This window comes from Colossoma macropomum, unplaced genomic scaffold (genome assembly GCF_904425465.1).
Source record: "Colossoma macropomum unplaced genomic scaffold, Colossoma_macropomum, whole genome shotgun sequence".
In the NCBI taxonomy this organism is placed as follows: Eukaryota; Metazoa; Chordata; class Actinopteri; order Characiformes; family Serrasalmidae; genus Colossoma; species Colossoma macropomum.
In genome coordinates, this window is record NW_023495254.1 from 637,683 (window position 1) to 662,807 (window position 25,125).

A 25,125-nucleotide genomic window follows, 5' to 3' on the forward strand; every position below is an offset into this window, starting at 1 on the left:
TTACCTGACCTTTTGTTGCCCCTATCCCAACTTTTTTGGAAAGTGTTGTTGGCATCAAATTCAAAATGGGCATATATTTAAAAAAAAAACAAAACAATACATTTTCTCGGTTTTAACATTTGATATGTTGTCTTTGTACTATTTTCAATTACATATAGGATTTAAATGATTTGCACATCATTGCAGTTTGTTTTTATTTACATTTTGGGTTGTACATTTCCAAGATACTTTCAGAGCACAGAATGATCTGTTCCGAGTTGAAATTGTCACAGTTTCGCTGTCCAGGCTTCGTCCTCTCTAGCATCCTCCCATGTCTCCTGCAGAGTCCTGTCTTGTTCTTAGTCTTTGTCGAGTTCCCTTAGCTGTCTTGTTTTGTCCCCTGTGTTTAAATAACACTTATGTGTTCTTGTGTTTATTTCTGGTCTTGTGTCCATTTGTATATTTATACATTTGTGTTTTGTTTGTGGTTGTACTAAAAATGGCTTTGTTTTAAACTCTGAAATGGCCAGGGCCTGACCGCGGGCCCAAAGTTTTATTACACACTTCTATAACCTAGTAATAGCTCAGCTAGTTTGCATTGAAGTTCTTGTAGTTGCTGAATAATAAGCCTTAGTATGCAATAAGCCTGGAATTTAAAGGATCAAACTCACATGCACACATCCTGCTTTAAAGCCTCATTCATGATATAAGACCAGACCATCAAAAATGAAGGTAGTGAGTTAAACTCTAAACTTAAATTAGTTGACTTTACTTTAAAAGAAATCATGCAAACATTGCATAGAGTCAAGGTAGTGAACAGGGTCAAGTTTAAATAACTTTATATTTAAGTTTTAGTATTAAAGTACTAGTTACTTTTCTATTTTTCAGTGATCCACACTTCTGCAGCAAGTAAGGCTAACTCAAATAGCCCAGTTATTTTAAATAGTTTCAGTTTAGTCAGCAGTACTCTGCTTTTCGGAGTTCTGTTTATTATTTAGTTAGGTTAGCTTAAACCAGCCTAGTTAGGTTAACCTCTCATTTTATTGCACTTTGCTGCAAACATTAATTTGCGTGCAATACATTGGTTTCAACTATGAAACAAACATCAAACATAAATCATTTTTAGTGGCTTGTTTCATACAGTGTCAGCCTTAGTTCTTCGCTCAGTTTGCGCTCCAGATTGTGTCTGTTCCAAACAGTGTCCCTATCCTTGTCTTTGTTATATAAATAGTCCCAGCTCCAGACCATGTTTGTGTTTCTGCCCCTATCCCTGTCCCGTTTACTGGCCTCCTTTCAATCTTGACTCTAACCACTTGAGGCTGTCTCTGAGTCAATTGTTTATGCCTCTGGAGCTGTATGTTAAGGTCCCCTGGGGGGTTGTCTACAATTCTGTAGAATATGATTGTATGCTGTAGAATTATGATCACCTTTCATTGGAACTAAGGAACCCAAACCATGAAAAACAGCCCCAGCTCATTATCCTTCCTCCACCAAACTTTAGAGTTGGCACTGTGCATTCAGGCAAGTACCGCTTTCCTGCATCCACCAAACCCAGATACACCTGTCAGACTGCCAGAATGTTCTCAGGCTTGGTGCGGTTACTTGGCTGCCATGGTCATCAATACCCAATCCATGAAGCTCCCAATGAACAGTGTTGTAACTGAGGACAGATGATGTTTCTACACCTCATGCTTTAACACTCGGTGGTCCCATCCTGTGAGCTTGTGTGCCACACCATTTCACCCCTGAGCTAATGTTTCTCCTGGTCATTTCACCTTAAGAATAACAGCACTTACGGTTGACCAAGGCAGTTCTAGCAGGCAGACATTTGACAGACTTTTGGAAAGGTGGCATCCTTTGACAGTGGCACATTGACAGGGGAGGTTTTTACACCAGGCAAAGGTATGCAGCTGCCTAGGGCCCCCATGAGCCAAACCCCATGAAAATACGAATTAGATATACTGCATGTGTTGATGTTCAATAATTTGTTCTGAAAAATATATTATGTACAAATATATTCAAATATATGAATATTTGACTGTAGAGATCAGTAATTTCAAAGCCACACTACTGCCTTATCATGATTATAATGGACTGTTCCAAGTTGTGACTGGCGCCCTATCCAGTGTGTTTCCTGCCTTCTGCCCAGTGACTGCTGGGATAGACTCTAGCACCCTCCGTGAAATTCACACAAGTTATCCAAGTGCAGTAGAGAAACACAAGAACAACAGCAAGTGAGCATCCAAATGTAGCAGCATCTAATGAAGTAAACAAACCACAGACCTATCAGAAAATAGCTTGAGATGTCAGCTGAGTGAGTTTCCTTGCAATGCTGTCGTATTGGGCACCTCAGTTTTATCTGCTATTGTATATCTGCTAGGTAGCTAAGTATACTTATCAGTCAGTGATACAAAACAAATGGTATCCATTAACCTCCAGCTTTCTACACTCTGCTTATTTCTCTCCATATGGTTTCATTTCTGTTGAAATCCTCAGAATATCTACTGAAAGGGTCATAGAGGTCCCTCCTTTTCTGCACTTCATGGGAGAGTTTCTTCTCATCCATTTTAAGGAGGAATGGAAGAGTTATGCCTGTCAAAAGCAATGCAATGCATCATGTTCTGCTGCTTGCAGCTGGATCATGACTTCGTTTTTCAGTTATAATGGGGGTGTTTGGTTGTTTGTTGCACAAGATTACTTTTAGAGTTATCTTGTGCTGCACAGGCTCAGCACTACATAATGCTAGCGTTATTGTCAGTATAGATAGTTCCAGTGTTGAGTAATTACTCAAAAAAGTAATCCATTCAAGTTACTAATTACTTCTCAATTAAAATGTATTGGGATTAATTTACTTATTACTTATTGAAAAACACAAGAAATAAAAAAAATACTCTTTACTGTACTTCTGCGTTACTCTGTACCAAACTATCTAACTATATTGGCAGATAATTTAGCTATATTTCTTAAAACAAGCAAAATTACCTGCTATTATAATGATGTAAAATAATCTCATAGTATTCTTCAACTATGTCAAGATGAGAAATATTGTATATTATCAGCTAGATGAGTTCACTTGCCAAGATACATTTTTTTTTGCAATGTAAACAGATATACGACTCAGGAACCCAGACCCACAATTCATTTAAAAATGTGCATCCATGGGGCCCCATTCCTGTTTTTTGTTCCTGTTTTTTTGCCTAAGGCACATTTGTCAGTTTCCGGTTCTCGCAGGCCAAAACACTGCAGACTTCAGCACACTGCCTCATAAAATACAACTGACTCAGCACATCAGCTAATTAGCAAGGGCTTCATGAACTGTATTCAGAGCGATAGATGAGGGTAAACGCCAATATCCACAGCACTTTGGCCCGAATGCTCCCCAGTGTGACATGTCTGGCCTAGGGCCCCAGAATCACTAAATCCACCCCTGCACACTGAAACTCACTGAGCTCTTCATTGCAACCCGTTCTTTTGCCAATGTTTGTCTATAAAGCCTACGTGTCTGTGTCTTCACTTTGACGCGTCTGTCAGCAGTGGGTGTAGCTGAAATAACCAAACCCAACAATTAGACCACATACTTTTGGCCATGTAGTGTATAAACAGATAAAATAAACTTTTTTAGCACTGATGATGTCATGTCTTTTACTCTGTATAAACGTTGGCAGTCTTGATTAGCTTATTTCTTGTTTGTGAACACAGAGCTGAGGTTAGGAAGCCCTTCTAATGAATTTGAAATGCACACATTCATTTTGTATAATGTTACTTTCACTTAGAAAGTCCCAATAAGTTCCCAGTATTCGTTAAAATCATCAATGGATCTGGTCTGAAAATGTTAATACATGTTAGTACATTAAAGCAAAGAACATTATTTTTCTATAAAGTTGCAGTTTTGGATGTTTGAGGTTTTTTTTTATTGCAGTGATGATATACATGCTTAACAGCCTTATAGTAAAAAAGCTAGTTAAATGTTCTTTATACAACAAACTTAACATTAATATAGCAGCAAACAACTACTTTCTAGGTAAAGATATGTTGGAGTAATGGCATCCTGAGCAGAGAATTAAATCACACCGCCTCTGTGTCTGTTGTAACGCAAGCTTCTCTGTTTTTTGTTTTCATTGCCGATCCGGTCATGTGTGTGTGTAAGACCCTACCTGAGAAAACATTTGACCTCCCCACATTTCGTTTTGCCGATCCCAAGAGACAAAGACAGTGACCATACAGCATTGTGCGTGCAAGATGGCGGAGTGCAGTAGGAAACATTCAGGTGAAAGTGACCTTCCCAACACAATATTTCCCCCAAATATTCCTCAAAGTTGACGAGGCTGAAGGTGGTTTTCTATTAGCATTTTCCTGTTCCCCCTTAAATCATGCAGCACTTCCATTCTGCGGAGTGTAACTGCTGCACCATTTAAGGTGGAATGTGAAAATTCTAACAAGATGCTGGTGAAAAAGAAGCTGACCGGCTTCATCGAGAGAGTTGAAAGGCATGAAGGGATGAGGAGGTTGCTCTGACTGCTGTGTCTGATCCACTCAGACCAGCACAACACACACTAACACACCACCACCATGTCTGTGTTACTGCAGTGCTGAGAATGACCCACCACCCAAATAGTACCTGCTCTGCGGGGGTCCATGGGGGTCCTGACCACTGAAGAACAGGGTAAAAGGGGGCTAACAAAGTATGCAGAGAAACAGATGGACTACAGTCTGTAACTGTAGAACTACAAAGTGCACCTATATAGTAAGTGGAGCTGATAAAATGGACAATGAGCGTAGAAACAAGGAGGTGGTCATAATGTTATGCCTGATCAGTGTATTTGTTTTGCTGTTGAGTCCAAATATAAACAGTCTTTCTCCAGGCAAATAGAAACTGATACTTCTCATACTTCATACGAGACATTCTTAACTTCCAAATTAAGTGTCTTGAAACTTTCAGATGGTCATGGGTAACATAGCAGTTTATTACAGCAAAGCAAATTTTTTAGCAGTTTGAAAATACACTCACCCACCATTTTGACATACTTTTTCCAAACAAAACAACCAAAATATTTTCTATATTTCTACATGACTGCATCTCAACAATTTAATCATACACAATGATTTGGTGTGAAATGGGTTATTGTAAATAAAATGACCAGCTTCTTTGCAGTGGTAGTGATGGGAACCAAGGGTCATGATATCTATGACACAAATGTAGCCATTTTATTTATTATCCAAAACCACCAGTGAACCTACACGTGTCTTCTGAGTTTTCATATGTAATATTAGTAACAGTTAAGTAGTGGTAAATTTTGAGAAAACGTGTTTTTTGCTGCACAAGGACGCCTCTAGACGCATTCAATTTACATGTCTGGTTTCTATCACCACCATTGTAAATGCAAGTTTGCAAGTTTCTCTACCACACAGTGTTTCACAAGAAACTGCTCTGAATGACTTTGTTAACAGCTTAACTGTTTATGCTGAAATGTTGAAAAATTTGTGGAATTCCCCTTTAAGTTCCTTTTAACACGTTTCAGTTTTTGTTTGTGCTTCACCAACAACCTGAGAGACTTAAAGGGCGCATGTACTACATTTTCCTTGTATTCAATTTTTTAATTTCCACCTAAAACGTTTGGTGAGACTTGACAGGGCTACAGGACAGTTACATAAGGCCTTTCTGCACTGGTGGTTCTAGAAAATGTTACCAGGGGCAGCAAAGGGTTGGCAGAGAGTTTTAGGTGGGTGGCAGTAAGAAAGCGCAAAGGGGGGGACATTTATTCGGTTGATCACTGATCGCCAGTTCACTTTCCACTGAAAAGCAAAGTGATAAAGGAGAGATATATTGTTGAGAGTGTGCACCAGTGGGGAGGGTGAGGGGTGGAGTGGTTGCAGAGAGAGATTCTTCCGCCTCTCTTCTTAAAGGCACAAACAGTGGAAATTATGAGGTGGCATCTGGGGTGGCCAATCAGATTTCAGAAGGGCCCTGGTCATGCTTCCTACCCCTTTAAAACTGTGCATACTTTCATGACAGCTGACATAAATCTAGAAACACATTTATAAGATACTTATTTCAGTAAGTGGCAGTTGTCATTAAGCTTTTGTCAACTTAAGCATCAAGTTGACATTACACCTACGTCAAGCAACACAGGTTTACTGGCATAGCACATTATGACATAGCACATGGGTCATGAACTCTCAATACGCGGCCCAAGAGGTGTCGATGCACAAAACAAAACAAACCTATCAGAGAGATAGCAGAAACTTTAGGCCAAACTCAGCAACACCAAAAGACCTGGAAGACCATGGAAGACAACTAAAGTGGATGATCACATAATTCTTTCCGCGGTGAAGAATTAGATTGATGTATCATTGTCAGAGTTTACAGTCAAGAGACGCCTTCATAAATGTAAATACCGAGGGTTTCCCTCAGGATGCAAACGAGGTAACACTCAAGAACAGAAGGGCAAGATTAGACTTTGCTACACAACATCCAAAAAAACCTGCCCAGTTCTTGGACAGATTCTTTGGACAGATGAAACTAAGATTCCAATTTGTACCAGAATGATGGGAAGAGAAGAGTATAGAGAAGGAAAGGAAGGACTCATGATCTGAAGCATACCACATCATCTGTCAAACAGGGTAGAGGCAGTATCATAGCATGGGCATATATGAGTGCCAATGGAACTGCGTCACTGGTGTTTATTGATGATGCTACTGCTGGTAGACATAGCAGGATGAATTCCGAAGTGTGTAGAGCTTCACTTTCTGCTCAGATTCATTTAAATACTGCAAAACTGACAGGATGGTGCTTCACAGTACAGAACGATAATGACTCAAAACAAATGCAACCCAAGAGCTTCTTAAAGCAAAGAAATGGTATGTTGTTAAATGGCCGAGTCAGTCACCTGACCTAAACCCAATCGAGCAAGGTTTTCACTTATTGAAAACAAAACTGAAGGCAGAAACACCCACAAACAAGCAGCAGCTGAAGGCGGCTGCAGTAGAGGCCTGGAAAAGCATCTCACGGGAGGAAATGCAGCATTCGATGATGTCCATGGGTTCCAGACCTCAGGCAGTCATGGCTTTAATTCCTAAACAGTTAATGCAATGTTTTTTGTTAAGCCCATTGAATTGAAACTCAACATCTGCACTTCAATCACAAGTTGACTGCTTCATTTCAAATCCATTGTGGTGGTGTACAGAGGCAAAATTACAAAAATTGTGTCACTGTCCAAAAACTTATGGACATGATTGTATTTGGTAAGCCAACCAGAACCTGACAAGTGAGTCTGCAAAATCAAACATACATGAGTATTTCTAAAAAGATGTTTTCTCACTGTGTGGTGATGTTGAAATGATAATCTACTGTATTCTAGGTATATTGTGAAGGTTTTGACACTGATACTCTGTTATGTCTATTTTCTCTGCCCCTTAGAAGATTTTTATGAATCAATATGGCAATGCCATATATGTCTATTTTCTCTGCCTCTTAAGTAAAGTGAGTTTCATTTCACCATTTATAAGGTGTAATGAATCTTAAAGCACTGAAATTAGTTATGTGTATTTTATTTTATTTGGCTCTTATGTTTAATGAGCAGTATGTGTTGTGTTTTTGCCGAATGTTTGCTGGCACTCAAAATGCTGCTTCACAGAGTCATGTCTTTCCTTTCTCTTTTGATGGTGCTGCTATAAGAGAAGTTTTTAGGCCAATGTAGTTTTCATGCCATTTTTTTTGTCGTCTTTGGGGAACACTCGGGGGCGCTACTTTAAGAACTGTGTGTGAAATTGACACTTTTAGAAACAGGAGACCAAGTGTGAAATGCACACAATGCCACTAAAAAGTCAGCTGTCATAATGTGGTGTCATTTCACCCCAGAAAGTGCAATGACACAACCTAATGTCAGCATGCAGGCGTCATGTCAATTTGCCAAAAGCAGCCCTCATGATGACAACTGCCACTTATTGGAATAAGCCTTTATAAATGTTTATGTAGGCTTAGGCCAGACGTCATGATAGACTAATGTAATTGTCATGTAGCCTTATGAACATGACCTACAGTCAAGTGTTAAATGTTTGTGTGGATTTATGAACCAAAAACAGTAATAATTCATTTTTACATGACTGTGTTCCAACCTCTTTTTATCCCTTAGAATTAAACATGCTGTTTTTTTTTTTACCTGTGCCTTTAAAACTGACATTTTGTAGATGGGCTCTTCTCTGATTGGCTGCCCTGTATTGTGCCTCATTCAAAAAGCAGTGAAATGCTGCCTTCAGGTCCACCTTAGAAGTTCCTACTTATGACTTCAGAGGTAATTTGTGTTCAAGTGGTTGTGGTTGGAAACAAGATGGACACTCTGGGAATTACATTTTCGAATGTGGATGATTTTAGCCTAAGTCTTCATGTGTGGCTGCCTAATAACATAAATACAAGCCATTTACATTACAACTATCAGTGGCTACCCTTGCTGTTTGTTGACATGTCCCAGACTATGGGAGGCAAATGAGAAAAACCACTGTCAGGTCTCAGATCTGGTGAAACCGAACATCAGAACAAACACCATCAGAAAAAAACTGAAAATGTTACACTGGCATTTATATCAAGATACATAATAGTTATCTAAGTTATACGAACCACTGTATGCTCGACCAGGCTTGCGTTTGGTCTGATACCTTTTCTCTGAGGCCGTTTGGTCTGACGGTGTTTGGTCTGATGTTCAGTTTCACCAGATCTGAGACATGACAGTGGTTTTTCTCGAGACTCGAAGTTGTTTAGCTTGAGGAATGATGCCGTTCTGACTCGGAGGTCTGAGGATGTCCCAAAATGTACCCCGTAGCCCCGCCTAACATATATTTGCATGTTGGTAGTTTGAAAACGAAAACGAAAAGTTGGAAATGTAAAGTAAATCTCCAGCAGGTGGCGCTGATGTTTGTTGGCATTTGCCTTTTAATTCTGACACTTAAAGCGCGTCCGCGCCAAAAACTGAATCACAAACTGTCACTTTGCTGTTGATTTATCCATTTTGCATTTTCATTTTGTCAGATATGCAGATTGCTGTGAAAAAGAAATAAGAACGTAAACACTGCATTTTGATTTTAGTTTTGACATGTATTCTGCATTTCATGGAGAAAAGCCAGAGCTAAAGTGAAGCTTGGATTTTCTTTTCTTTATTAGCTTTTTCATTTAGATAAGGCCATGAAATATCAGAATAACGACTAAAATGAAATTTCAAATAGCTGTTTTAAATTTATTTTTATTTTTGTCACAAATGGCTCGTGCTCATTTGAAAAATGAAATTGCAAATGTAGGTATTTCATTTCATTTTCAATTTTGGCAGGATATTTGTGCAGATGTTTGGAAAAAGAAATGACAAAAAGAGGTTTGCATTTACATTTTATTGCTTTCATTTTAATTTCTTTTTTGGCTGGATTTGCTTTCCATACCAGACGGCAGTAAAAAAAGTCCTTATGACTTCAGGAGCTACATTTCTGAAGGCTCAACAGGTGAATACATGTAAAGCATTAAATTCAAAACAAGCTGTTTTTGTAGCTTAGTTACCATATTTAGACTGAATGGCTTACAAGGCCAGTGTGGGACATCTTTCAGACCGGAAGTTACATGATGCAGACCAGTCCACCCAAAACTCTCTCACAAACAAACATAGTGCTGACTTCATGCAAGATTACTGTTTCTAAAATCAGTGCATTTCTATCTTCTTCATTTCTTACTGTCCTGCGGGGTCAGGGGGGCGGCTGCCCCAGGTCCCGTGCTTAGCCTCCTAATGAGTTACTTTTTGCCTGGACCACAATAGCGAATGTCTGTCCCTGACTGACACTGATTAAGTGATTGTGATTGGTCGGCATCCTGTGCCCCTCTTACGTCTTTCTTCTTGTTGTGCTTGTCATCCTTTCAAAACAACAAAAGATGCAGTCCTGCCAGTCCTCATTGCCAGCAACATGGATTGAGATACCCACACCTGACTGTCCTCTATAGAACTTACAAAACCATTCCCATCAGCAGCCCAACGCAATTTCAGCCCTCTGAGGCTCTTTAAAAGCTATTTGCAGTTGTGCATGGATGAGGCCAGACTATCCAACCTCACTTTGTCGTGTGTTGAGCAGGACAAAGACCTTGACAAGGACAAAGTGGTTGGCAGGTTTGCCACCATTAAGGAGAGGAGGATGAAGTCTTAAACCATGATGTACAAAGTTTGCTAACCTGTTTGGATAATTTTTTGTTGTGGATGGTGAAATACATGACTACATTAAACTACAGCAGGCTTAGCAGGGATGACAGCTTATTGAGTGAAACATCCACAGTTAATTAGTCTTTAGTTTTGGTTATGAAGAAATCAGCCAGAATGTTAGATTATCTGTTGTTTAACTCAATGTTTACCACATCTTGGCACCTGTCTGTGTCACAGCCTTTGGTGTTTTAGACTTGGATTTTATCAGGTCTTGTGGTCGTCGTATACCGCTGTGTCTATTTTATGTTTGAATACGCCTTGTGGTCATGTGTACCACTGTGTCTATTTTATGTTTGAATACACCTTGTGGTGATGTAGATCGCTGTGTCCATTTCATATTTGAAAAGGATAGGATAGAACATATCTGCTATTTTCAAATGAAAAAATATAGCTGCCGAAAACGACATTATCAGCAAAGCCAATGAAGAATGCTCTGCCCCCCTCCGTGCTGGGAGTTTAGCTAGTCTATTATTTATATGATACACTGAGATGGCTATCTAGTGATAGCGAAAGAAGCTAAATAAGGTCAGTATTTCTCACTGCCCCTTGCTTGGATATGTCATCATCCTCCTTAAGTAGGTTTTTTTTTATTCTTGTTTTCTCTGTGCCTTCTTTTTTTTTGCAGTTCTTGCTGCTGATGTCCATTTTAATATGATTCTCATATAAAATCGCTACATCAATAATGCAAAAACAGTAATGATTGTTATAGAGCACTGCCTGTTGTGTCGGTCAGCACCAGATCGTGCTGAATTTGATACGCTAATCTGTCGGGGCTGATGTTAGCTTCTTATTCGAATTCTTGCTCCACTTTAAATAGTGCAGCGGTTACACGTCAGCACCTGTATTGGCATCTGAATGTGCTACATCATTTTAGGTGGAACAGAAAATGAGAATAAGAATCTAACATCAGCTTCATCTAATCTCTATCCACTGTACAAGACTCTGTTACAATCAGCAGACCAGGGCTGCTCCTCTTTAGGCTGGTTTAGCTCCTAAACTACTACAGATATACACTCAGATGTAACATTTATAGTTTGTCTGAGGGTTATTGAGCTTATATGTGTGAGTTTATACATTAGCTCAAAGGTACTGGCCCAAAACACTACCGGGCCATAGGGAATTCTACTAGCTTTCCAGATTACCCACACCAGCATTGATGGACTGTATATTTTGAAACTTCAACAATGTTATGTTTAGTGCATTACTAGTCACTCTCTTGAAGCTCCAGTCAATAGATCCCTTCAATTGACCCTTTAAATGGCCAGGGCCCCCCGAAAGGCCCATAGTTTTATTACACACTCCGATAACCTAAGAATAGCTCAGCCAGTTTGCATCGAAATCACTGTTGTTAATAAGCCATAGCATGTAATAAACTTGGGATTTTAAGAGGTTACGAAGTCAGCAATAGAATTCTGCAAGCTTTGGTCACTGTCTAATTGGTTCCTGGACTCTGAAGACCGAGAGTGATTTCATAAACAGCGTTTTACATTGTTTCACAGAGTTCACAGTTTTTTATGCAGTTGCTTTTACTGGTCTGGTTTGTGGCTGCTGACTGAGAACATGCAGTTGTCGAGAAGTTCCAAATATAACTTTAGTACAATGGCTGCGGTTTTGACGGTTTTTGAATTCTGTGGACATATTGTTTATTTTTGTATCTTTCTGACAGGTTTTCAAAGAAAAGGAGGCCTGTGATCACTGAGCTGCAACAAATATTTGACTTATAATGCTTCACTTGGAGTTCATTTCACCAAATGACCAAAAATACAAACCAGCCCAGACTGACTGAGCTCTAGAAACACTCTGTGATGCAGTGAACCTCTATTTGTGCTTTTAAAATTCAAGGTTCCTTAATGGATCTTGGCTTGGATGTATGTTTAAGGAAAATACTTGGATTGGTATAGAACCGTTACATTCTGTGGAGGTTCTTTAAACCTTAAAAAGGTTCTTCACACACATGCATTTAATGAATAAAAATGGCTCTTGGAGGAACCATCCCTTACGAGATTCTTTACGGAAAAGTGGTTGTTCTATGGTATCACTCCACCTTTATTTTTTTTAGCTTTGCATCTTTCTTTTATCTACATCTGCACAAACATAACCAGATTGAGAAGAGCTGACCTAGAACACTGCAGACTACACCTACCCGTCAAATACAGAGAAATAAAAAAAATAATTAGGCATAAATTGTAAGATTATTTCTATTTATATATTAGATTTGATTCCACCTCTGCACCAACACATCACCTCCTTCTTCATCAGTGGGTTTATTGATGGGCAACTGTAGAGGCGCCTACGTGATGCATTAAGCAGTAAGTCTGATTATTCACTGACTCATGACACAGTTTTCCCATCACAAGAATACTTTAATGCATATAAATATGTTGATTAAATTACTGCTAAAATCTGACTTTTTACAGTTATGAGATTGTTTTATTCATGTCAGTATATACACTATCTTTCCAAAAGTATTCACTCACCCATCCAAATCATTGAATTCAAGTGTTCCAATCACTTCCATGGCCACAGGTGTATAAAACCAAGCACCTAGTCATGCAGACTGCTTCAACAAACATTTGTGAAAGAATGGGTCGCTCTCAGGAGCTCAGTGAACTCCAGCGTGGTACCGTGATCGGATGCCACCTGTGCAAGTCCAAATTTCCTCGCTACTAAATATTCCACAGTCAACTGTCAGTGGTATTATAACAAAGTGGTAGCGATTGGGAACGACAGCAACTCAGCCACAAAGTGGTAGGCCATGTAAAATGACAGAGCGAGGTCAGTGGATGCTGAGGCCCATAGTGCGCAGAGGTCACCATATGCGTGTGAAGGCAGACGAGCGATTACTTTTGGCAATATAGTGTACATTGAGATTAACAGCAGTGTGTGTGTGTGTGTGTGTGTGTGTGTGTGTGTTTGGGGGGGGGGCACAGTATAACTGTTCAACATCAGGGTCTGTTAGAAACTAGATCAGTCCACAGATCCGGAAACAGTGGCCACAATGACATATTTGTGTTCAGTTGTACCGTGTACTGTGCCATTAACCTACATTATGCTGTGCACTGTTAGACATAAAGGTTCTGTGCTGGTACATTTTTCATTCATGAAGGTACAAACAATGTAAATGTTCCCTCAAAGGTACAACAGTGGTTTTAAGGTTCACAATTGGACCTTTTTTGGATCTTTTCATAATCTAGTGTTTTAAAACAGAACAATAAAATAAAAAGCCTGGAGACGAGACAGGGGGTGTGGAGTCAATACAACTTGGAAAACATAATTTCAGTGGATTTTGGTACAATTATGTTCCCTGACTAAAGGTACTGAGATGTACCCTTGAGGATCCCACCCCAGTGACAAGAGGGGTCATGCCCCAGCAACAATTTTGTACCTTTTTTTCTGAGAGTATGGGGCCATCCACGACATGATCGCCTTGATATTTTTAACAGCTCTGGATTAGCCTCAAAACATTAATAAGGGCAAAGTGAAAGAATCTGACCAAAATCTGCTGCAGTCAGTGCCACACTAAAGCCACACCAGCTCTCTCTGCTGGTCTTGAGGTGGGTTTGCTTACTTTGTCTATTTAAAAGTTAACTTTCTGTATAACATGGATGAAACAGTAAAGTTTTCAGGCTCGCTGTTTATATTCAGTCAGACTAGCTCATTTTACCAACTACGAATGCAGTATAATTGAAATGATGTGCAAACGGAGGAAAACAGGTGCGTTTGGAAACCACACTGGTTTACCACACAGAACCAGCCAAGGCTGACATTTTTAAAGCTTATTTGTGGTTTTCAAGACGTGTAGAAAACACAGTCCTGTCTTTTAAAAGTCACACAGGCTCATCTCTGGACCAAAATATAACTATACATGCTAAAAGGCAGCTAGCGGCAGTTTCTCTGCAGTGATTGGAGGGATGAGGAAGATGGGGTGGGGCGTTAGATGGTTCTGATTGGCTCTGTGCTGGATGTTGGCAGGCTAGTCATGCCCCTGTCTTGTAGTACGGCACATGGCTTGTACTGAATACTCTACTGCATGCTACTGATAAAGAGCAGTATCTGAAAAGCAGTACCTCTCTTATTTACAATAAAAACCCAAAGCAGAGATACCCAATCAAATAAACTTCTTTCATTTCCCATAAACACCCAGTGGAGAGATATAAAATCAAATAAACTTCTTTCATTACCTGTAAAAACCCAGTGCAGAGATATCATACCAGATAAACTTGCTATTGCCTATAAAAAACCCAGTGCAGAAATATTAAATCTAATATACGTCTGTCATTTCCTATAAGTACCCAGTGCAAAGGATGTAAGTCAGATAAACTTCTGTTATTTCCTATTGAAAAAACCCAGTGCAGAGATATTAAACCAAATATACGTCTGTCATTTCCTATAAAAACCCAGTGCAGAAGATGCAAGTCAGATAAACGTCTGTTATTTCCTACTTAAAAAAAACCCAGTGCAGAGATATCAAATCATTTTTTTTCATTTCCTATAAAAACCCAGTGCAGAGATATCCAATCAAACCAGTCTCTCATTCCCTTTAAAAATCAGTAAAAGCCAAGAAGGAACAAGTAAAATAATTACTTAAAAATACTAGAGATTGCATAGATGTTAGTAAGCATATGATGGGTAATCCATGGGTAATGACCTGCTGTATATTATATTATTCTAAAATCACATATAGAACATTTTCTAGGAGATTTTGGGGGGCAGAAAATGTAAGTACGACTGTGGACCAAAGTGGGTTTCCCAACAAAACTGATCTAAAAGAACAGCTCGACCAAACATGCTAACATGATATAAACAACAAATAGAAGAGAGTCGTCACCAATTTGCATGTATGTCATACTGTGTCTTAAAGCTCATCAACAAGACTAATTGACCTTAATGAAGAGCTAGATGTGGTTTGAGTGGGTTGAGAGAAGTTTTCAGGATGCATTTACAGTAGGGTGACCATATTTTCGGTTTTCAAGAAAGAGGACACAGGGGGCAGGTGGGCATTACAGGGACTGAGCAAATGTCAACATGAAAGCAAAGCAGACATTTTGGGCTATTTGGAAATCCTCACATGCTCTTTAAGTCTTAAAAAGAGGGCATGTCCTAGAAAAAGGGGGAATGCCTGATTTACAGCAAAGAATTGGGGTGACTATTGGCATGAAGTGTTTGTTAGCAACATTAGCCTCATAGCTCCAGTACCGAACTAAAGAAGCTACATTTAGACACCAAACATGTTTTGGCTGATCTATGACATGGTGGGTAAGTGGGCAGTTGTGTAAGTTAAAAGGTTTGAACCAAAGTGCGTGCACTGTGCTGGCGGATGTTGAAAGCCATGCAGCTTGTTATGCTACGCCTCCCACATCAGTTCAGGTGTGTCTGGCCACCAAGAATAGCAGCTGCAGTAGCAGAAGCATAGATCTAAACTATGTACAGAAAGTGAGCCCTAAAAGAAAACAGTGAGCACTTGCAGTTATTTGCAAAAGTGTAGGCACCCCTGGTCAAATGACATGTTTTGTTGATCTTCTAAGTAAAAATAAGTTAACACATCCTGAGGTCCTGAGCACTCTGGATCAGGTTTTTTTTATTAAGAATATCTCTATGCTTTGCTCCATTCAGCTTTCCTTCAACCCTGATTAGTGCCTGGTTTTCTCCAGATATGATGTTTAGAATTGAGGCAAAAAGTTCAATCTTGGTTTCATCAGCACAGAGAATCTTGTTTCTCACATTTGAGAGTCCTTTAGGTGCTTTTTTGTAAACTCGAGGTGGGCTTTTATCTGTCTTTTACTGAGGAGAGGCTTCTGTCTGGCCACTTTGCCACAAAGCCCAGATTGGTGGAGTGCTGGAAAAACTTCTCAAAGATGATCAAGAGAAATGGGAGGCCCCCAGAGCTAAATTTCAAGTGTCTTAGCAAAGGGTCTGAATACTTATGAAAGTTTAGTTTTTCCTTTTTTAACAAATTTGCAAAAATTTCTAAAATTCTGTGTTCAGTATCTCATTATAGGGTGTTGAGTGCAGATTGATGGGGGAAAAATAGATTTTTTTTATTTTAGCACAAGACCTCAACATCAAAATGTGAAAGAAGTGACAGACTTTCTGACTGCATTGTATTTTTATTTGTATTACTTTGAACATCAACAAAACATGTCAATTAACAAGGGGTGTTCAAACTTTTGCATACAACTGTATTCAGTGTTTTAGAATAATTATTTTAAAGTTTATTAAAGCATGTTAGTCTCCTTCCTGAATTTATCTTCACCGTGTTGGTTTCTGTAGGTAAATATCAAACCAACCTCAACACTAAATCTGTAAAACTAACAGAAAGCCACACAAAAGATAACAGAATAGATGTGGTACATTTCTAAGCTACACACTAATTGTGTCAGCTTTCCTTTATGGTCAAAGATAAGAGCAGTGATCAACATTTCATGATTTTCCTGTCTGTGCTCATTAGCCCAACATGATATCAACTCTCGCATGTCTTGACATTTAGTTATGTGTGAAAAAAATCTAGATTACTTGGCAGCCTACTATAAATCTATATTGGCCAAGTGCCCCCTAGTGGCCAGTGCATGTGGACCCATGCCAGGAAAGCCTGGTAATCCACCTTCATATACTGAACACACATAAATGATTTTCATGTATACATTCAAGCCATAGAGCTCTATGCAAAAAGTTTGGACACCCCTGGTCAAATAACAGTGACATGTTTTGCTGATTTTCTAAGTGAAAATAAGTTAACACATCCTCTACAGAGAACACACTCCTGTACATCTATGAGACATTCTGGCTTTGTGAGGCACAATAGTACCCAATATACACATATTTTTCCAAATTTTCCACTATTTTACAATCATTATTACATACAAAAACTCAGAAGACGTGTAGAAGATGTGTGGGTTCACTGGTGGTTTTGGATAGTGCATAAAATGACCGCATGTGTGTTACAAATCTGAATCAGTAAGATTCTCTACAACGAACCATTTCACATCAGCGAACGCATTTGATTACACTTTAATGGCTGAATTATGTACAAGTCAAAAAATCCCCTTTAAGCAGTATTTTATTATATTTCAGTCTTATTTGTTTCATCAAAACTATGTTTATATGACACTGTTTTTTAGATGACAGTAACAGTCCTTTGAGTTCATAGCTGATGATACCATCCTGTAAAAGGGTGCTACAACATTGCTGTGACAAACTAAGGCTCCAGGATCCACATAGAGGATTGTAAATAGCAAAAGGGTTTAATACAGTCACAAACTAGAGCAGACCAAAAATCTCCAACAAAAGCTGAGAAAGATGAAATAATTGGAGGTCAAAACTACAAGCAAATCCAAGCTAAGAACTGCAGTGAGGAGACTGGCAAGACCTTGCCAGTTGACAACTGACAAGAGCATGGGCACAGAAGCAGAATCTGTATATGGAGGGTAATAGAAATAGATTGAGAACTGGTGAAAATGACCAGGGGTAATTACCGTGGAGACAGTTCAGTACTTGGGGAACAAGGCTCTCTGGTGGCCAGTCCTGGGACTGCCAGAAGCAGATGTGACGAGTTCTCAGAGAAGAACAGGCTGTGTAGAGATGTACTGGTTTGCTTCACAATATACAGTCAGGTCCATTAATATTTTGATGTCTACCACAGCATACAGGACTAGAAATTAAATAATGAATATTAGATGTAAAGATGAGCTTCTGCTTTAATGTAAGGGTGTTTCCATCCAAATTGGTTGAATGGTATGGGAATGTCAACCATTTTCATATATTGACCCCCCCACCACACACACACACACACACACACACACACACACACACACACACACACGCACACACACTTTTGGGATTTAGTAGTAATTGGACAAACTAACATGGTCACTTAACTTAATAATAAATAATACTTAATACTTAAACTTGAACTGTGCCCCTTATCTCTTTCCCTCAGCTGAGCGGCTGCCCGTCCTAAGAGGATCTGATGTGAACGTCCCAGGGGATCTGATGCGGCCGGCGCACTGTACAGAATGTAAAACTGTATCCATTTATACTGTTTTGTGTCTGTGCTGTTATCTGGTGTCGACCAGAGGAGGATGGGTTCCCCTTTTGAGTCTGGTTCCTCTCGAGGATTCTTCCTCCTGTTGAGGGAGTTTTTCTCTGCCACTGTCACCAAGGCCTGCTCACTGGGGGCGTGGACCCGGATTCTCTGTAAAGCTGCTTTGTGACAACATCTATATAAATAAATTTGACTTGACTTGACTAAACATCACCCATAGACATCACCTTTCTTCTGTGGTGATGCTCTGCTAGACCTTTCCTGCTGTGGTCTTCAGTTCCTTCAGTTTGTTCTTGGAGACTTTTGCCTCCAGTTTTGCCTTCAGTAAGTAAAATACATCCTCAGCTGGACTGAGGTCAGGTGACTGATGAGCTCATATTCACTATTCCATATTCAATAATTCTGTTGATGTCCAGCTATTTATGGTTCGAAAAGATGTTATTAATGTCTTTGTAATATTAAAAAATATGACACTAAGTATCGTTAACTAAATGATTAGTGACATTTAATAACTAATAATTAAAGATTAATAACTAATTCATCACATTTAGCCATATTACCAACTGAAACTGGGCTACAGAACACTGAAAATATGAAATAAGTTACTGAATATTGAGGATGTAACAAAACAGCAACAACAGTGTATTTCATAGAGAGCTTGAACGTTTCAGATGGATTTGGAAATGAGACAGTAGCGAACTCTGACTAGCTGACTTGTAAAGCCTGGTCCACATGGGAGTGAGGGATACTACCATTCATTCGCAGTGTAAGTCTTTATTATGCGGTGGTCCCAGGTGGACGTGTCTAAATTTTTAGGTTCCATTCCTTGAGGACCTCTGGTCTTCTGTTTTCCATCTTCAAGTATTCTAAATGCACGGTCAGACATATTTGAAATGAATACCTTTTGGATCATCTGTTGTTAGTGTGTCCGTTGGACTTTCTGCCCCTGTTGTGCTTAGACCCTTTTGGCACCCACTGGTTCAGTGTGTTCAGTGTTAAGTCCTTTGGTTTTTGATTAATAACTAAATTGATTAAGACCTCATTTATGTCCTTTTGGCAGTAGAAATCACTCAAGAAAGTACTAAAGAATTGTACTGAGTGGTTTATTGCATGAACTAATAACTGAAAGTGCCAGAGTGGCTATAGGTTTTCATCCCAACACAGCAGGAGCTCACATGACCAACTGTTTAAAGACTGAGACCTGATTCTACCAGGAGGATCAGGTGTGCTGCAGTTTGTTTAGAACTTTGTCAATAAGATTGAATATCCCTGTTTTACATCAGTGCTGAAAGTCATAGCAGTTTGAGAAACTGGACTGCATGTTGACTGGTACTGAAAAAAATGAACTTGGCCCTTAGTAAATTTTACATAATAAAATTGTGCATGGTTTCTCAATTTAAATGTTTTTGCTTCAACTAAATAATAATACGCAATGTTGAAAAGCAGTAAACTGAACATATGAAACATGCTTAAAGTGAATTAGAAAAAATCATGTTGTGTCAAGGCCGTTTTCTACACCTCGTCTCTGGGAGGATTTGGCTGACCTGAGAAAATTCTGTCATCTTACATTTACAACAGTTATTGTCTGTTGTTTGTCATTATGGACATATATTCGTGACATTTACGCAGAAAAATATTGCCAAAAACGTAAGGTTAAGGGAGGACTTAGCATGGCTTAAAATTCGCTAGCTTAGCTAACTTAGCTGGCTAGCCAGGTTAGTTCAAACCGATGCATTTTTACACATAACGTTACTCAGACAGATAATCACTAAACTCACTAAAGCTGACCGCAGTGTTTTAATTGTAAATGTCAGTGTTTTAATTTAATGTGTTCTTCATAGTTATCTGTCTCTGTTGGTCACTTGAGGTCCTCACTAAGTTTGCTTATGAACACAGCCGTTAGCAAACGGTACTGTGGACCTAGCCTGCTAGCTAGCTAGGTTAGCTAAGTAACGGCGCCATTTTCTTAAGTTCACTGCAGACGAGTGCATTTAGCTGCTGTGTCATTGTACAGGTACACGGTAAAATAGTGTTTAGATGGTTGTAGACGCACAAATAACGCAGCGTTGGATATAACAGATGAAAACGTACAGTTAAGGGACGACTAGCATAGCATAAGTATGTGAGGGGCTCAATTCAACGCATATTTGAAGTAAACAGACTTAGTTGTGTCCTTGACATGACCTGTAATCATCTATTCCCGCGAAGGAGGCTGTGCTCGCTTCACCTGTGATTTTGGATGTGATATTTGGGTGTCAGGTGTCCACAAACCTGTGTAATTTCAGCCTTAGCTAGCTAGGTTAGCTAGCTCCACCGAGCCTGGGGATTGGATTTGGAGCCTGCAAGCGCTGGTGTAGCTAGCATTAGCTTAGCAAACATAGCGTTAGCAGCTAGTAGGTTACAGACATCAGTTAACTGGTTTAAGTTCAACGTTTGTCCATTTAAGAGTTAATGCTCTGTTCGATGAACCCAGTTTGCAGTGTGCTGTTCCAACACGGACTCTGATACCGTTAGCGCAGCTAGCTGGCGTTAGTTAGCTAAGCAAATGTTAGTGTTAGCAGCTAGCTGGCTAACTTAGCTAGTAGGCTACAAGCACCATGAAGCAGGTTTAAGATTAATTTCAGCTTTCTGTTCCTTCGACACCCATCGCTCGACTTTGCTCCATCAGCATTGTCAGTGGAGATTTAGTTCAGCATAATAGAATCCGTTATCTTGTTAACTATCAAGCTAATGCTAACTGTTCAGCCCTGTAGTGGAAAAGAGGTTTATGTTTGCCCGTATAACAGCAGAGTGTCACTGCTCATTATTATAATCAGAATATAAGTTTGTATATAAGATGGTGCACACACACACACACACACACACACACACAAATGTATGTTGCTCATGTAACCCCTCTGTCATTGTTACCAAGATGGGGTTTACCTTATGTTTAGTCAAACTGCATTTATGTTAAACATTATGGTCTTCAAGTGCCGAGTGGTAGAAGTAATTATTATACATTGATTTTGATGCTCAATAATGCGCAAACCCTAGACAGGGAATCCTGATAGCCATATTGATTAAAAGAACCATGATGTGACTTAAATATCATAGTTGGTTTCAAACTAAAATAATGCTCAAAGGATTAAAACAAATAGCTTTTTATGAGTAAAAAAAATATATATATATATATATGTTATGTCCTTCCACATGGTGAGATAAAACATTAAGGTAAAGCGATAAAGCATTAAAGTAAAGCTTATGTTTAAGATAAAATGTTAACATCGTCTTTCATTAATTTTATTTAAATGTCCTCTTTGTTTATAGGTTAAGGCTTACCAAGGTTGTTGAGTGCCATGTTTTAAATGATTCTCTGGCATGTTCTAAGTCTCTGGTAAGTGCATTTTTATGATCCAGATTTGATATTTGTATTTAACTATGAGGCTATTTGTTTTGTAAACCTACTTTTTATTTATTTGTTTTATTGTTCAAATTAGTAATCATTTTTCTCTCTCTAAGATGATCTGGATTTTGATGTTCATATGGTTCTTTTATCTGTTCCTTGTATGCATGTCAAGTTAATGTACCATTTTTTTAAACAGTTGAAGGTATATTCTAACAAGTGCAATCAATATGTGCAGGTGAAGAATGTCCACCTTAAAAGAGAAGCCATCATAAAAGCTCTTTGTCCGTACCTGAATGATGATGGATTTCTTATCAAGGAGTACAGGGTAAGTCAGTTTGTGACCATCTAACTAAGGTAAATTCATCTTATTTGATATTTGAGCTCTTTTAAATACTTGGTGTGTGTCTTCCAGGCACCTCAGTTCGTATATCAATTGCTTATAACATTTGCTTAATAAAATCAGCACCCCACCTGTATAGCTCTATTCAACAATAAAATACACATTATGCACATGGTACACACAATCCTTGGTTAATATGAAAAAAGGCATTCTTAAACAGACAAAAACATGTCAGTTAACTGGCTTTTTTGTGCTTCAGCCACATTTAAAAACTCGATGCGACTTTTAGGAATGCATTTTCATTATGAGATTTTTTTTTATCAGTTGAGGTGTGTGTACGGAGTGTGTACTAAGGCAATGGAACATAAGAGTTACTCTGCAACATAATGTAGTATGCATGTTTATAGTAGCGTGTCATATGGCACTTCTCAAACATAAAGAGCTGAAACTGCATTCACTTTGCCATTCATCACTATTGCATAAAACTGCAAGTATAGTCTCTCATCTTACCATTTTCTCATGATTCCTGTTCATCTCTTCACACTATTCTTACTTCCACTGCTAAGCTGCCCGGTAAATCCAAATCGAAACGAGGCGTTGGTGTGTTAGTATGTTAGCACCAACCATAGATTATAGGTGCTAGTGTGAGAAGGGTGAACTAGAACTATCCATTTTGTAATGTGTATTTTACCATTGAATGGAGTTTTGTGGAGATGGGGGCTGATTTTATTTAGATTAATCATAAAATAAGTATTTGATATTTAAAAAAATGTCAGAGGTGCCTGGAAGTATTTAGAAGAGCTCACATGAGAAATAAGCTGAACTTACTCTTTATGGAACAAGAGTACAATGAAGTTTAGTATTAATAACAAGATTTAATTTGTAGGACATTCATGGTGAAGACATCTTGAGAGGCCACAGCACTGAAATGGACATTTATGTCATCAGAAGAGGGTGGAGCTCTTGGAAAATGTGAAGACGTTGAGCTGATAGAAACATTATTGTAGGAAACATCAAATCAGTTGCACCAGATCTGCAGTAATGCTTGGAGTAATCTATGCCCTGAATATGGCTCATCACAATGGGTGGAAATGCTGCTATGAATTTGTACATTCCTCATCCCAAAGGATGGTGCAAAGCTCTCCCCTAATATTCTTGGTTTGGAGAACAAAATCTTGGGATAGTCAAAGTAGGCTGTCCATTCTGGAAATATATGGAACTTTTCACACTAGCTTGACTGAAAAGCAGTGGACTTTTGAACAACGCTTAAGTCACATGAAACAAGAATGGCTGTATTTGTCAACATCTCTTTTAAAATTCAGTGACATTTCAATGATTTTCTATACAACATGTCAAGATCCTGGTCATGATTAAGAACAATATGTCTTAAAACGGCATGCAGTTAAATAGCCTTTTGAACAGTTTGAGCTCTATAAAGTCTAACAAGCAAAATAACGTTGTACTAACTACAGGCAGTGCTTTGACAAGAAGGCTGTACTCTGTAGGGATTATTTCTGGGGCATTATTTTGATCATTGATGACAATTGGATATTGTATAAAGTCATATAACATTAATACTGTGTTATTGTGCTGTTCTATTTTTAATATCTGCTGTTGTAAAGTTGCACTTAAAGTTGGTGTTATCATGACATAACTACAGAATGTTACTGCATTGTTTCACAAATTCTGGGCCTTTACTTAAGACTTAATTAATTGTGATGAAAGGCACACACATTTAGGTGAATGTGTTCATAATTGCACTGTTGTGTTTGAAGCTTATTGTTGTATGTAAAGTTGCATTTTAGCTTGTGTATTATGTATTGATAGCTGTGCACTTTTAGAGAAGTATTTAGTCTATTTTTTACTACTCTATTTTATTTTGTCTACAGTCTTGTTTTATTACTTAATATTCAGCGTTTTTCTATAGTGGTAGAGCAAATGTGTATTTTAGTTGATCCTAATATGCATGTGCATTTGATGTACCTTAATAAAGTCACTGTAACACTGTAAGTGTAGTTGAAGTTTAATTTGTGAAAATGAATGTTTAAAATTGTACATTAATAAATGCTCTGTGATATAATTAAGCTGTTGTATCAAATAAATAATGAGTAACTATTTGGAAACACATCAGAATTGAGTAGTTTTACCAAAAAGTTATTTAACAATCTACATAATTTAATGAAATAGCATGAACATAATTAAATCTAGTTAAAATTACACTTCAAGGAAATTTTACCAAATATAATTAAGCTGAAAACTTATAATCAATGAGTAAATGTCATCAGAAAGGCATCAAATTTGAGTTGATTTAACAAAAAAAAGTTGTATTTATAACCATCTATGTAATTTGCTTAAGTAGAAAGAACATGATTAATTTTAGTTAAAATTACATTTTAAATTATGGAAATAAATCCTGCAAAATGTAGTTAAGTTGACATTGCTTATAGGTAATGAGTAAATGTTACTCAAATTATATCTCTAGTGTAGATCATTTAATTTCATGCAACCCTTTGATGAAAAAAAAAATAAATTCAAAGTCATTTTTTTAAAGTGTGCACTCCACTCTCACATTCTGCTCTCTGTGTCTTTTTATCCTTTTTTCTCTATAAGTGAAAGGATGATGAATTCTGAACTCGGAACTACTTTTCTAAGCTGTGTCTGGGTGGTGTCATTAGGCTTTCACCATCTCCTTAGTGACCAGTGGAGCAAAACTGTCAAAACCTGGTTTGAAAAAAAAAAACATTTCTGATAAGCACTAATATGGGATTGTAGTATTTGCTAAGAAAAAGGTATTGATGTATTTTTCGAGTTCTCAGAAATAATTAGGTCTTCTCGGAATGCCTAGAAAGCCCTGATGGTTCTCCACTACATTATATTTTATTAAATACCATTTTCTAAATTTATGTTTTTCCAATAAATGATGGCTTCCGTTATTTTTATTACATCTTTCTGTCTTATTCACAAACTGACCAATCACCATTATACACATATAAACAACAATACTTTTTAAAATGGCAATGGGTTTCAAAGACCATTAAATTGGTTTTCGGACAAAAACTAATTTTATTTAAGTAATCACAATGTGGTATTAACATATATATTTTTTAATTCATTAAATGATTTCAGGTACATAAATAAATTCTACATTTCA

General features: G+C 38.2%; 1 long non-coding RNA gene across 1 annotated transcript in view; it reads left to right on the plus strand.

Annotated features, from left to right (window-relative positions):
• LOC118801261 overlaps nt 1-23,332 on the plus strand; it is a 72,462-nt gene extending 49,130 nt beyond the window's left edge. Inside the window, exons 5-7 of the long non-coding RNA XR_005006487.1 lie at nt 21,556-21,622; nt 21,870-21,959; nt 22,861-23,332. This is a non-coding gene — a long non-coding RNA (uncharacterized LOC118801261). The remainder of the gene's footprint in view (nt 1-21,555; nt 21,623-21,869; nt 21,960-22,860) is intronic.
• The last annotated feature ends 1,793 nt before the right edge of the window (nt 23,333-25,125 follow it).